Source organism: Hibiscus syriacus, unplaced genomic scaffold (assembly GCF_006381635.1).
Source record: "Hibiscus syriacus cultivar Baekdansim isolate YM2019G1 unplaced genomic scaffold, ASM638163v2 tig00110160_pilon, whole genome shotgun sequence".
Taxonomy (NCBI): Eukaryota; Viridiplantae; Streptophyta; class Magnoliopsida; order Malvales; family Malvaceae; genus Hibiscus; species Hibiscus syriacus.
Genome location: NW_024062608.1, coordinates 3,775,490 through 3,789,711, shown reverse-complemented (window position 1 = coordinate 3,789,711; position 14,222 = coordinate 3,775,490). Strand labels below are relative to the sequence as shown.

Genomic DNA, 14,222 nt, shown 5'->3' with positions numbered 1-14,222 from the left:
TAATGTTTAATTTAATAAATTTAATATTTTAAGCAAATTATGACACATTTTATCAAATCAAATGATGAAACGTGTCATCAGATTAGATAGATAATTAGTAATCGAAGAAATTTTAAAGCAATAAGGGATGGTGGGATTCGAACCTGCACAAAATGGGTTAAGAATCAAAGCCTCGATCACTAGGCAATACCGATCGCTTGATTGTAAAATGCATAATTCAATTTACATTTTGTAACAAAAGACAGAAAAAAAGTAAAAAAAGTAATTTTTTTAATATTTTTTTAATAATCTCGTGTATATATATATATATATATATATTTAACTCAATTTATTTTTATAAACAATTAAATGAAATTATTTGATAAAATTAACAATATTTTTTTATATATAATCATTGAATTAAAATTTTTAACTTAAGTAATGATTTTAATTTTTTACTAATAGTTATATATATATATATATATATATATATATATATAATTTTTAGTTAAATTTATCAATATATATATATATATATGAAATTATAGTAAAAAAAATAAAATTATTATTTCTTTTTTGGACTTTCTTTTACTTTTTTTCTATCATTTTGTTACCCGAGTACGCAGTTAGTTTTTATAAATTTATCAATATATATGATATAATAAAAAATTTAACAATCTAGGTCAGGACACGAGTCGAGAAATCACCTATCAGGAAGTTTCGGGTACCCGAATTTGCACACCCTTATAGCCTAGGTTGAGGCTTTGATTCTTAGCCCTTTGTATGCTGGTTAGAATCCCACCTTCCCTTTTTGTGTGACTATTTCTTCAAATGTTAAATTTTCATCCAATTTGATAATGACACGTGTCACTATTTAATTGTGTGAAAAATAAAATAATTAAATTTAAAAAATATTCTCTATTCATGTTGTGACACGTGTCACAATTTAATTAGAGGATTAAATTTATTAAATTAAAAGTATGATCAAATAAATAATATGTATAAGTATCGAGGAAAAAATGTAGAATTATGTCAATTTTATTAATTGTCACGCCTGTATTTTCGTCAACTATTAATAATTTATTAAATTTATTAAATTAAAAGTAGGACCAAATTAAAATATCGGTGGTAAAAGTAAAAAAGTTAAATAATTAAGTGATCAATGATATAGTTTACCTAGATTTTAATATTTAATTCATACAATAAATTTTAAATTTAATTTTTTACTGTATTTATAATTTTTATTGTATACTCACATTTAATACTATGATTTAATTTATTTTTTAAAAATAAATTTCTAAAAATAAAGATACTGTAGATACTCATTTTTATTCGGGTTTATAAAAATATTTTATTAAATTATTTATTTATTTATTATTATTATTATTATTATTATTTGTAATCCCATATACTACCCTATCATTACCTCACCCACTCAAACACTACCCAACAACCATTCCATCATGACATGTCACTACCCCACTAATTCAAACCAAATCTCATTTCTTCTTCTTATATATATATTATGTATAAAATGCCAGGGGACCACGAATCATTGGGGACAACAAAAACGAAAAAGTGAAGGGGGTGGCCGCTTCTTTCTCCATAAATTTGAAACTGGGTTTCCTAGCGCAAGCTTCTTTTCCGCGAAAATGGAGTGGGAAAATCAAGAGATGCAACAAGCAGACAAGTATCTGTAGTACCAAACCCAGAATTTGGTTTGCGGGAAAGTGATGACCGATGAACAGGTCGAGGAATTGAGGAGACAGATTGTTGCTTACGCAACCATTTCTGAGCATCTTGCCGAGTTACACAAATCAATCTCTGTCCACCACGATTTCACTGGAATTAGATTGGGGAATCTATATTGTGACCCGACAGCGATGAACTCCGACAACACTGCAACTCCAGATTCTTGAGAATATATACGAGCAAGGAACCGGGACACCGGGCAAGCAGAAAATCAAGGAGATAGCATCTGAACTAGCACAACACGACCAGATTTCCGAGACGAATGTGTACAACTAGTTTCAGAATCGTCGTGCTCGTTTGAAAAGAAAGTTACAAGCGTCCTCCGATTCCGGCAACGGAGAACCAGAAGCACGATCGAAGATGTGGGTACAAAGGATCAGAGGACGAAATCGGCTGACATCGCGAAATACGATGGTTACTGGAGGGAACGTGAATTGCAGCCTAAAGAGAATCTGGAAAAAGAGTATAACCCAAAACCGGAGGTGGTGACCAATCATCTGAACGATCGTGTTGCCACCACATTGATGGGGTTCTGTTTTCACCAAAGAAAAATGGGAGGTGCGTACATTTCAACACTAAAGCAATATCATTTCTTTGACTGTGCTTGCCTACAAAAGAATGATGGCTATAATGCCATCCTCACCCTTTAAATATATTACAAGTGGGACCCACAAGTTAATTTGTGTAAACTGACTTAGACTTTTTAGGGTTTATCCATGCTTTAGTCATGTCATCTTTCAATATTATTCATTTTGGTCCCTTTTATTTATTTTTTTTTTACTAACTTATATTTATCTTTGTTATCTATTTTATTTTATTTTATTATTATATTAATATTTTTTCTCTTTTTGTTTTCTTTTTTTATTTATTTTTTTTTTAATTTAATAATTTTTTTGACGTTAGGGATATTTTTCAACTAATCAAAGATAAGTAATTTGAATCGAACGTTTTTCTTTAAATTTTAATTTTAATTTCAAATTTTCGCAATTCAAGACAACCGACAAATTAAATGGTACTAAAAGGGCAGTTTAAGGGTGTTAATCCTTCATTTACTGTAACCGACTCCCGAATCCGACATATTTCTGGTAAAATACAGATCAGGTAAGATGGTGTCCGATGAACCTAAATATTTTTAAAATGATCAGTGGCGACTCTAACCCATCCATTCAAGTCGAAGCCCAATTCCGAGCCCAACTGAAAGACGGTTTCGACAGCTTGACGACTATGATGGGGACATGTAAGTGAGTCAGGCCATAATTAATTTTCGGTTGTCTTTTTATGCGAAACTAGTAAATTTAAATTTAAATTTATTTATTCGATTCCAATTATTTATCTTTGATTATTTTTCAAATAAATAGTTGTACTGACTTTTTTTCAATGATTTCATATTTTCAAAATTTTCGTCTCAAGCTATATACTCGAGCTTCGAACCCTGTTTAAGTGGGGTGAAAGCGATACTCTCGTGAGAATTTATTCTCCGTATGGGCCTAGCGAGTAACATTCGGGATTCATATAACTTATGTCTTCGTGTGAATTTATTCTTCGTATGGGCATAAGAGAATGTTTCATATCGAGTTTAACTTAGTCCACATAAGCTTGTAATGGGCTTAGGACTAAGGGTCTGGCAAGCCCAAGGGGGCACCAATAAGGAGAATTTGAGTACCTTTTTAGAACCTAAACCGAGAGACTACGAAGAATTAGAGCCCACCCCAAAACCTCATTTCAAACCCTAGGTTGCTTTGATATTATTTCCTGCTTTATTTTCTATTCAAAGCATATGAACTAGAAATTTATGCGGTTAGGACTTGTTCAAAATCAACTTTCGGGGATAGAAATTATGTCCGAGTAGGAATAATAAGCATGTGGGGTAGATATCATGTGAGGTAGGACTTTTTATTTTCATTATTATTATTTTCCTAATATCCTTATCTTACTAACCTTTTTTCCTTTAATTTTTATTTTCTTTTACTTCATTTTTTTATCATTTACATCATTCAAAAGAGGTGTTAATCCACTAAAAACGTGTTCGTTAAACGTAAATAATTTGCATTAATGGACAAAGGGGTTATAATACAAGAGATAAAAAGCTCAGAGGTCTGACTTTGGTAAAAAAAGACTCATGTCAAGAAAATGCAATGCCCACGATCGAAGAGTACACCATTTTGTTGCATGGTGAAGGACTAAGAATGGACCGAGAATTACACTGTGCACACCAAAAGTTGACTTTTTGAGCTGGCAAAGGTTGCAAGGGCAAGACGAGAAAAATTTTATTAACCTGGAGAGTCCCTTCAAAGACGACAGACCATTGTTGACAAATCCAAGAAGCAAACAAGCGAGTTTCAGATAGTTCCCTTCAATGGAGACTTCTAAAGGCACTTTCGTTGAGGGAAGACTCAGCAGAGAGTGAAAACCAGAGATGCGGCCATTCTAGACTTCTTGGGGCAAGTACAAAAAGCAACATATCATTTGCACGGTTTAGCCAGAAGAGCCGAAGTGGTTCGACATGTCATTCAACCGGTGATAGACGAAGGCAGAAGACTAGTCAACCTGTTTCGAGTCTTGAAGACTTCGTCAGAATATACTTTTAAAATGTTCTTTGTCTCTTAAGAAGTAACACTTTTATCCCCAATAAGGATTATTTATAATAACAGACACATTTTTGGATCACTTCCTCGAACATTGCTTATATCATGCATTCATGTATATTTCACATTATTTTTCTCTTTTTTATTATATTCACATGTCTCATCAAAAAATGGGAACTTTTTGACCCTATTCCGATGACATACAAAGAGCTTTATCAACAACTCTTTGAAACTCACGTAGTGTCGCCATATTCGGTGGAACCCATGAAGCCCCCATACCCCAAGTGGTATGATGAGAATGCTCATTGTGAATATCACGGCGGTGTCCAAAAGCACACTATTGAGAACTGATACACATTCAAGAGAATCGTGCAGAAGATGCGTAACAAGAACTAGATCAACTTCAACAACTAGGGGGCATTCAAGTGAGAATGAAGATTATTTCATCATTTGCAGCATCCTATTTGAATTTGGTTTTTTAATTTTATCATATTTTGGTGTAACTTGTTTTTAACTTTCCTTTTTGAACATTTAAATAAATTTATGTTACTTTAAAGTTGGCAAGCAATGAATCAAATTTGTAAACTTGCAATTCTTTGAATATCAACTGAATTAAAGAACTCTTTAAATGATTCAAAGCTACAGATCTTTGACAAAGTAACATGATTTTGACCTTACCTAAGAAGATAAGCTCAAACACCGTACCCTTCTCTTGCAAATAACCGATATAGCCTTCTCCTCTCATAAAGGAATGAAAAGAGGCTTGGTATTTAGATGTGCATAGGTGCAGACAACATGGGGCAACTTTTGCATATGACATTACTATACTTTTTGTTTAACACGTTCAATGATGATAATGATCTTCACAGATGGAATAGTCGAGTAGGTGAATCTAGTGTAGGTCAGTTGCTCAGAAATTGAACTCTAAAGATGAAATTTTTGACTTTCAATAAGCACCTAGACTATAACAGGTTCTTCTTGACAATCTTAAGAAATTAAATCCATAAAGCTGAGCTATTCCACTAAGCCAATTGGTTATAGAGGAAACTCGAAAGCCCTAACTTTATAAATAGATTGCATTCAAACCATAACATTGCTCGGACACTTGGCAATTTGGTGTTTACTCCACTGCTTTTGTCAGGCCGAAGACTTTGTGATGAGATGAACCCGTCAGTTAAACCTGATAAAAGTGATTATAATATTAAGATGTCCCTATAAAGAAATTGGTTAAACACTCCGGGTTATGGATTCGACTAGCCAGACAATGACAAATTAAATCAAATTTATTTAAACAAGAAATTTTCGGTAATGATGGACTAAGGGAGTTAAGGAACACCTGTTATAGTCAATTTCACACGAGCACTCAAGAAATTTATTTTTAGACCGATATTTTTGCCCTACCTTTGTTAGAGGAGCCTACAAAGCTTGAACAAATGGAAGATTTCAGAGGATCGAAATTGAAGGTCTAGTAATTGATTATGATAGTTGCGTCATTTGTCTGTATCCGATTAAAATGCCAAGCCAAGAAATAGGGGCATGTTGCGATGTCTAAAAGAATAGGTGAAAAATAATATTTTGGTGGCCGAAACCTTAAGAAATAGGAAACCAACCTAAAACCAACTCATCCACTTGAATATTTGTCAAAGAGCTATAACTCTGAAAGCATTAAAAGAACTATTGATTCCTTTGATATTCTTTGAACTCATGTTTATAAATTGATTCGATTTGATTGCGAACCTAAAGTAAGAGGCAATGTTTTACAGAATTCTTGCATTTTTATATCTTTTTTCTTCACTCCTAAGATAAGACAAAGGAGAAAAACATTTTCAAACAGGACAGTCTCAAATGTGAAAGGTCCTGGAAGGTGCTAAGGCTCATTTTGCCTCTATTGAAGAAAGAATGAACAATGCCAAATTTCAAGCATTTCACAAGACAATCAGTCCGAGAGATCAAAAAGAACTTGTGACATTACCAATAACCTGAGAAGAAAATGGGGCATGGTCAATTCCAAGGACAAAACCAGCAGATAAAAATGAGGCTCAATCCAAGAGATAAAATAGAATTAATTCATGTTGCATGCATCTTAGACATACTTAAGATAATCACATTTATCATTTTTAGCATACATAATTTTTTGCAGCTTTTTGAGTCAAGTTTCAACTTCACAACGAAAGATACTCGATTCAAAAGCACATTCAAAATTTGATGGTGGTTGCTCGACTTCACAGCGAAGAGCCGTCTGTCTGACGACAAACAACTTTCCAAATTTCGTTCAGAGTCAATTTCAAATTCACAGCGAAAGATATTGAACTCGAAATGACACAATTTACTCGATATTGGATTTCAACTTCACAACGAAGGATATCCAATTCAAAGCTCAACTTCAACAACGAAGGGGCTTCCCAGTTTCATTCAGAGCCAATTTCAACTTCACAACGAAGGGGCCATCCACGGTTTCAACTTCACGACGAAGGGAATCGTGCTCACCAGCAACATTCATCTTTAGATTGGATTTCAACTTCACGATGAATGATATCCAATTCAAGGCTCAACTTCACAACGAATGGGCCATCCACGATTTCAACTTCACGACGAAGGGAATCGTGCTCACCAGCAACATTCATCTTTAGATTGGATTTCAACTTCACGGCGAAGGATATCCAATCCAAGGCTCAACTTCACAACGAAGGGGCCATCCACAGTTTCAACTTCACGACGAAGGATATCCAATTCAAGGCTCAACTTCACGACGAAGGGGCCATCCACGATTTCAACTTCACAATGATGGATATCGTGTTCATTTGCAGCATAACTCAAGGCTAGAAGGGTCATCTGCCAACAAAATACCTTCTAGTACGACAATGCTCAGCTCCAAGGCATATCATTTGCATCATGACTCAAGGCTAGAAGGGTTATCTGCCAACCAAAGCCCTTCGAGTTTGACTACGCTCAGCTCCAAGGCATATCATTTGTAACATAACTCAAGGCTAGAAGGGTTATATGCCAACCAAAGACCTTTAAGTTTGACTACGCTCGGCTCAAAGGCATATCATTTACAGCATAACTCAAGGCTAGACGGGTTATATGCAAACCAAAGACCTTCGAGTTCGACTATGCTCAACTCCAAGGCACATCATTTGCAATATAGCTCAAGGCAAGAAGGGTTATTTGCCAACAAAAGACCTTCAAGTTCAACTACGCTCAGCTCAAAGGCATATCATTTGCAGCATAACTCAAAGCTAGAAGGGTTATCTGCCAACAAAATACCTTCGAGTTCGATTACACTCAGCTCAAAGGCACATCATTTGAAGTATAGCTCAAGGCGAGAAGGGCTATCTGCCAACAAAAGACCTTTGAGTTCGATTTCATTCAGCTCAAAGGCATATCTGTTGAGTTAATCGATTGACGGAATTGGCCAAGAGGGGAGTGAATTGGCAATAAAAATTTTGGTGGAAGCTTTTGCAAAAAATTGAAAGAAATTACACAGCGATTTAGAGTGGTTCGACTTTCTCAACCAAAGTCTACGTCCACTACCTTATCTATCCACACTAAGGATTTTCCACAAATTCACTAATTTGTCTTTCTTTTGAGGAAAAAGAGTAACCTTACAAACCCTCAAGAATTATACCCCAAATTCTTGAGAACACTCTCTCCCAAAGAGAACAATACAAATTTGCAAACTTACAAGGAAATCCTCACAAGGTAGATTGTTTGCACAATTCCAGAACAAAGAAAAGAACACTCAAGAATGAATACAATTGAGCACAATAAGTGTTCTTGAAAGCAAAATGAATATTGAATGAAAAATATGCTTAAAATGCTCAAACTTGAGGTTTGATGCTTTCTCTTTGATTCTCTCTTGATTCTACTTGCTTGATGTTTCTTGTTGTTGATCAATGGCTTCTAAGCTTGCTTAAATACACCTTGAATCACTTCTGAACGTCGGAGATCATTAATGAAGATAATATTGTCGTTTTAGTGTGAAAACAATTAATTAAAACAGTTGGGAGCGTCAGTGCATCGATGCATACCCATGGTGCATCGGTGCATCAGTGTAAAATTCAAATATTTTGACCGTTGGACCCTTAGTGCATCGGTGCACTAAGAGTGCATCGATGCATCAAGTGCATTCGATGTTTCAAAATAGCCAGAGTGCATCGATGCATTGCTGGTGCATCGATGCATCAAATGCATTCGATGTTTTCATAAAATTCTCAGTGCATCGGTGCATGGTATGTGCATCGATGCATGAAATGCATTCGATGTTCAATTTAATTCATGGTGCATCGATGCATGGATTGGTGCATCAGTGCATCACTCTGAGAAATTGATTTTAGGCTTGATTTTGGTTCAAAATACTTTGTGAAATTTGTTTCAAAAATATATTAAGTATAAAACACAATTTTACACATTTAGTAAGGTTTGAAATTGATCTTAAAAGACTTGGAGTAATAATTTGATATTCAATTAATTAAATCGAATATACTTAGAAAATCATTTGTAAAATCTTAAAATTCATTTAAATTTAATTTGTTATATCGAAACACAAAATGTTTTCAACAATATCCAATTTACAGCATAACTCAAGGCGAGAAGGGTTATCTGTTAGCCAATACCTTCGAGTTCGATTACATCCAGCTCAGAGGCATATCAAATTTACAGCATAGCTCAAGGCGAGAAGGGATGTATGTCAACAAAAACTGACGAGTTTGATTTCATTCAGCTCGATGACAGTGATGGACTACTTTCTGGAAGAATTTTCAAGCCGAAATCTTTAAACCGAGAAGAAGACAAAGGCCCAATTCCAGGAAGCCCAATCACATTTGAAAGGACCGGACAAAAACTGATTGTATGTTTTTGTCTTTGTCCTATTCTTGTTAACACAAAAAAGTGCAAAGAATGGCAGCTGTAGACACCCATTTTTGTTCGAGTCTACAAAAATATTTTATTATATTATTTATTATTATTATTATTTTATTTTTATTTTTTATAGGTCCCATATACTACCCCACCATTACCTCACCCACTCAAACACTACCCAACAACCATTCCATCATGACCGACCACTAGCCCACTAATTCAAACCAAATCCCATTTCTTCTTCCTATATGTATTATGTATAAAATGCCAGGGGACCACGAATCATTGGGGACAACAAAAATGAAAAAGTGAAGGGGTTGTCCGCTTTTTTCTCCATAAATTTGAAATTGGGTTTCCAAGCTCAAGCTTATTTTATGCGAAAATAGAGTGGGAAAATCAAGAGATACAACAAGCAGACAAGTATCTACAGTACAAAACCCAAAATTTGGTTTGCGGGAAAGTGATAACCGATGAATAAGTCGAGGAATTGAGGAGACAGATCGTTGCTTACGCCGCCATTTCTGAGCATCTTGCCGAGTTACACAAATCAATCTATGTCCACCACAATTTCACTGGAATCAAATTGGGGAATCTATATTGTGACCCGATATCATGTGTTGGCCACAAAATCACCACGAGACAACGATGGACTCCGACAACACTGTAACTCCAGATTCTTGAAAATATATACAAGCAAGGAACTGGGACACCGGGCAAGCAGAAAATCAAGGAGATAACATCCGAACTAGCACAACACGGCCATATTTCCGAGACGAATGTGTACAACTGGTTTTAGAATCATCGTGCTCGTTCGAAAAGAAAGTTACAGGCATCCTCCGGTTCCGACAACGGAGAACCAAAAGCACGATCGGAAGATGTGGGTACAAGGGATCAGAGGACGAAATCGACTGACATCGCGGAATACGATGGTTATTGGAGAGAACCTGAATTGAAGGCTAAAAAGAATTTGGAAAAAGAGTATAACCCAAAACCGGAAGAGGTGACCAATCATTTGAACGATCGTGTTGCCACCACGTTGATGGGGTTCTGTTTTCAGCAAAGAAAAAGGGGAGGTGCATACATTTCAGCAGTAAAGCAATATCATTGCTTTGACTGTGCTTGCCTGCAAAAGAATGATGGCTATAATGCCATCCTTACACTTTAAATATAGAGAAAATAACTTCAGTGACGAAAAATGCCTTATAATATACGGTTTTAACTAACTTTTTTTTTTAGATTTTCCAAAATGATCAACTAAATCGCAATGCGATCGATAATTCGCAACGCGATCTCCGGTATCGCAAATCAGTTTCCAGATTCGCAACGCGATTCTAACTATCGCATTACGATTTTCCAAATTCGCGTTGCGATTTTCTGACTATCGCAATGCGAATATGTAAATCGCAATGCGAATATGTAAATCGCAATGCGAATATGTAAATCGCAATGCGAATATGTAAATCGCAATGCGATTATGACTGTCGCAACATTGAATTTCAAATTCGCAACAGGTTTTAGTTTCGCAACACAAATGTTTTGGGTATATAACTACGCAACAGAAACAACTCATAACCTAAATCCCTAAATCGCAACTCATTCCATCTCCATCTATCACTCTCTCCGGCGACATCCGTTCTTATATCCAACGACATCCTTTCCCATCCGGCAACAGGTTTTAGTTTCGCAGGTCGTTTGTTTAGTAAATTAATTTACAATAATGAAATCATCTAATGTTGATCATGCTTGGATAGATTTGTGTTTTGGAGGGTCATGGGAGAATGTTCATGGTGTTTTACAATATATGCCTTTACCCATGAATCTTCAACTAAAACTGTCATTAAAAAAGTTAACTTATGAAACTCTAATGTTACGTGTTGTAAATAAATTGAATTTAGAGCCCTTAAGTGGATTTAGGCTATCTTATCAGAGAGAAGGTAAAGTTTATTTGTTAACCGACAATGAAGATGTTGAACGATTCATTGCTTACATTAGTGTTTCGTAAGATGATGTTACATTGTATGTTGTTGAACCTAGAAGTAGTGAAGTTAGGTCAGTAGCGGGTAGTAATCAACTAAGTTTTTCAACCCCAGTTTATGGTGCTCAAAATTTAATGGTTCCACCACAATTTCATCACCAAGAAAATTTTGTTTCACCACATTTCCAATACCAAACACAATCTCAAAACCCACAACCTTTCCCTAATCCAAATCCCAATAAACTTTTAGCACCAAATTCCGGTTTTCGTATTAACCAGTTAGACGATGATGAGCCAACAGAAAAAATTGTGAGTACTAGTCGGTATTCGAAATTTGATATTGGTCAATACCCGGACTTTGATCTTGCTCAATACTCGGATTTTGATGATGTTTCAGAAGAAGAAACAGACTCTGCGTGTAATGATTTTGATATTGGTCAATACCCGAATTTTGATGATGAAACAGCCGCTGCCAAGGAAGATGTTGTTGATGATAATGAGGAGGAAGTTACAACTATGAATGAACATGTTGAACATCCATTCTGTAATTCATATATCCCTGAAGAAGAAAAAGAAGAAGAAGAAATCCCCGAAGAAAAGTCCCCGAAGAAAATGCCACGGGAGTATAACTGGAATATGCCAGAATTACTTCAGATACCAGAAGAAGAGTTGGTAAAAATAGCAGTTGATTGTTACACAAAAATTATTCGTATCAAGAAAGATGATTGTTTTGATATAAAGGAAGACTTGAAGATAGCTTTGTATACGAAATGTGTGGAAGATGGCTATCAACTAAAAGTTAACAAATCAAGCAAAGATCGTTTCGAAACAATGTGTATGATTGACAAAAATTGTACGTGGCGTATGATTGCAAAGAGGATAAAAGATTGCGAAATATTTCAAGTTAGGACTTTTATTGATAAACATACATGTTCAAGAACCCAAGTTTTTCCTCACCATAGACAGGCAAACAAAAAGGTGTTGGGTGGTTTTCTGGCTGAGTTAATGTTTTTGAATGACAGGGTATATCAGGGACATGAAATTATGACTGACATGAATGCTCGGTTCAAGATTAGCATCTCATATTCTCAAGCTTGGAGAGCCAAATATTATGCCTTGGAATTGTTGAGGGGGTCGCCAGAAGCATCGTTTGCCCAACTGCCGGTTTATTGTCACAATTTAAAGCTGAAAAATCCTGGGTCGGTAACTCATATCAAAACAGATATAGATTGACGCTTTGAGTTGCTGTTTATTGCCATTGGTGCTGCGGTTAGTAAATCAATATAATTTTGTTGACTCATTTTTGTTAGTTACATGCATTTCACATTTAAATGATTATATTTCTTGTGTATATGATTTTGTAGATTCGTTCGTTTATTACTTGCATGCGCCCAGTTATTATAGTTGACGGAGCACATTTAAAAGGTCGATACCTTGGAGTAAACTTATTAGCAGTAGCCATGGATGCTAACAATGGGATACTGCCAATAGCTTACGGGGTTGGCAAATCTGAAACCTCTGATTTATGGACATGGTTTATGGGGCATCTTAGGGATTGCATAGGTCCTATTAGCAATCTGACAATCATATACGATAGGCCAAACTCAATTGACAACGCTGTTAGAAGGTGTTTCCCAGATGCTTTTCATGGACTTTATGGTGTTCATTTATATAGAAATCTAAAATAAAGGTTTGCTGGTATAAAAAATCACAAATGGACATACTGGAAGGCTGTAAAAGCTTATCGGGAAGTGGATTTTAATAAGCATATAAATTGTTTAAGACGTGTTTTGCCTCAGTGTGCTCAAACACTAGAAGATGCCGGGTTTGAAAGATGGTCAAGAGTACATCAACTTGGAGCAAGATATGGTTTCATGACGTCTAATAGTGCAGAATCAATCAACGCTCTAAGTCATCATTCCTGGAAATTACCCATTACTATGTTAATGGAGTTTTTTCGAGCCTCTATTCAATAGTGGTACTACAAGAAAAGAAACCATGCATGTATTATTTCTTTAAATTCGTAACTTATCATATATTTTACTAAGTATTATTTATTTAAATTTATAGTAACATTCGAACATCGTGTTACACCATGGACTGAAAAAAAGATAACGAAACGTGTTGTGAAGTCAACGTCATGGAGAGTTGAACCATGTTCAAACACTTTGTTTGAAGTACTGGATAATAACTTAAATGGGCTTGTCGATCTAAATGCAAAGACGTGTAGTTGTATGAAATGGCAAACATCTGGTTATCCGTGTGGGCATGTTATAAAAGTTGCTCTTCATCTAAACCAAGATGATTCAAGCGCATACGCTATGGATTGCTACACTACAGAAGTATATCGACAGACTTATGCCGAGATTATCTACCCTATTGCACATCCTTCTGAGTGGGACATACCAGATTACTTACAAACAGTTTTGCCACCAGCCATGGACAGAAGGCTACCTGGCCGACCAAAAAGTCACGATCGTATACCGTCTAAGGGTGAAGAGAAGAAGAGATCGACATGTAGTCGGTGCAAGGAAAGTGGTCATACAAGGTTGACATGTGGATCACCAGTGCCATCACAATCATCTTTTCCTTTACCAAAATATGGATCCTCATCAAAATCCAAAGCTCATATGGTGTCAAGAAAAAGGCAATCAAAATCGCAATCAAAATCAAAATCCCAATCACAACCGGCTTCACCTTTTGGGACTATTAACTTAGGTGATTTTTAAATGCAAAAGTTGTATTATGTGTAAACTTTTAACATTTTCAGTTAGGCATGTATTAGTAACTTGAGTTTGAACATTGCTATGACCTGTTCAGTTGTTATCACTTATTACACATTCATTTGAATATCGCAACGCGAATTTGGCTATTATGTGTATTTTATGTGTAAACTTTTAACATTTTCAGTTAGGCATGTATTAGTAACTTGAGTTTGAACATTGCTATGATATGTTCAATTTTTATCACTTATTACACATTCATTTGAATATCGCAACGCGAATTTGACTATCGCAACACGAATTTGATTATCGCAACTCAAAAATCGCAACGCGAATTTGACTATCGCA

General features: G+C 35.4%; 2 pseudogenes; both read left to right on the top strand.

The window, feature by feature from the left end:
• The first annotated feature begins 1,577 nt into the window (after positions 1-1,577).
• On the top strand, positions 1,578-2,381 carry LOC120216537 (annotated as a pseudogene).
• Positions 2,382-3,866: 1,485 nt separating this feature from the next.
• Positions 3,867-10,341, top strand: LOC120216535 (annotated as a pseudogene).
• Positions 10,342-14,222: the final 3,881 nt, after the last annotated feature.